Source organism: Humulus lupulus, chromosome 8 (genome assembly GCF_963169125.1).
Source record: "Humulus lupulus chromosome 8, drHumLupu1.1, whole genome shotgun sequence".
Lineage (NCBI taxonomy): Eukaryota > Viridiplantae > Streptophyta > Magnoliopsida > Rosales > Cannabaceae > Humulus > Humulus lupulus.
The window spans coordinates 84,186,539-84,188,369 of record NC_084800.1 but is presented as its reverse complement, the minus strand read 5'-3'; positions in this window follow the sequence as shown (position 1 = coordinate 84,188,369).

The window sequence follows — 1,831 nt, the reverse complement described above, 5'->3', positions numbered from 1 at the left end:
GCCTCTGATGCTCAGCTTTGACCTGCTGACATGTCAAGCACTTAGCTACATACTCTACTACATCTCTCTTCATCCCTGGCCACCAGTACAACGATCTCACATCTTGGTACATCTTTGTGGTGCCCGGATGCAAAGAGTAAGGTGTAGTAAGAGATTCATCCAGAATCTCCCGCCTCAACGCAATGTCTAACGGAACACATATCCGTCCCTTGTATCTCAGCAACCCCAAATCAGACAGTGTATAATCCCTGGATGCTCCAGCCAAGACATCCTCTCTAATCTTGATCAGTTGCGAATCACTCAACTGACCTTCTTTAATCCTCTCTAGCAGCGTAGACTGTAGCGTAACATTGGCCAACTGGCCCACCAGCAACTCTATACCAGCTCTGGTCATATCATCAGCTAATTCTCTGGCTATCAGCCTAATACCATGAATCTGTCCCGGACCCTTCCGGCTTAAAGCATCAGCCACCACGTTGGCTTTCCCTGGGTGATACAAAATTTCACAATCATAATCTTTCACTAATTCCAGCCAACGCCTTTGCCTCATGTTCAAGTCTTTCTGAGTAAAGAAATACTTTAGGCTCTTGTGGTCTGTATAAATCTCACACTTCTCTCCGTAGAGATAGTGCCTCCAAATCTTTAAGGCAAAAACCACCGCTGCCAACTCTAAGTCATGAGTGGGATACCTCTTCTCGTACTCCTTCAACTGACGAGAAGCATAGGCTATAACTCTCTCTGATTGCATCAAAACACAGCCCAAGCCCTGATGAGAAGCATCACAGTATATCACAAACTTCTCCTGGTCTGTAGGAAGACTCAGAGCTGGAGCTGTAATCAATCTTTGTTTCAACTCTTGGAAGCTGTTCTCACACTTGTCTGACCACACAAACTTCTGACCTTTGCGTGTCAGCTCAGTCAACGAAGTAGTAATCTTTGAGAACCCCTCCACAAAACGTCTATAATACCCTGCCAATCCAAGGAAACTTCTAACCTCAGAAGCATTCTTTGGCCTTGGCCAATCTCTGACCGCTTCAATCTTTGATGGATCCACTTTAATCCCCTCCTTACTAACAATGTGCCCAAGGAAGGACACCTGAGACAACCAGAATTCACATTTCTTGAACTTTGCAAACAATCTATGCTCTCTCAATCTCTGTAGAACTAACCTCAGATGATGCTCATGCTCTGACTCAGTCTGAGAATACACCAGAATATCATCGATAAAGACGATCACAAACTGGTCCAAATAATCTTTGAACACCCTGTTCATCATGTCCATGAAAGCGGCAGGGGCATTAGTCAATCCAAATGACATAACTAGAAACTCATAATGCCCATACCTAGTGCGAAAAGCGGTCTTCGGTATGTCTCCCTCCTTGACCCTCAACTGATGATAACCAGAACGAAGGTCGATCTTAGAGAATACCGTCTTACCCTGCAATTGATCAAACAAATCATCTATCCTTGGCAAAGGATACCAGTTCTTAATTGTCAGCTTATTCAGTTCTCTGTAATCTATACACATCCTCAGGGAACCATCTTTCTTCTTTACAAATAGAACTGGCGCACCCCAAGGTGAAAAGCTAGGTCTGATAAAACCCAAATCCAACAGCTCTTGCAGATGTACCTTTAATTCTTTCAACTCAGCTGGGGCCATCCTGTATGGTGCTCTAGACACTGGCTCCGTCCCTGGGGCCAGTTCTATAACGAACTCAATCTCTCTGTGTGGTGGCAACCCTGGAAAATCCTCTGGAAACACATCCAGAAATTCACACACAAGTCTAGTATCCTCTGGTCTCACTGGCACAACCTTAGTGGTATCAACCAC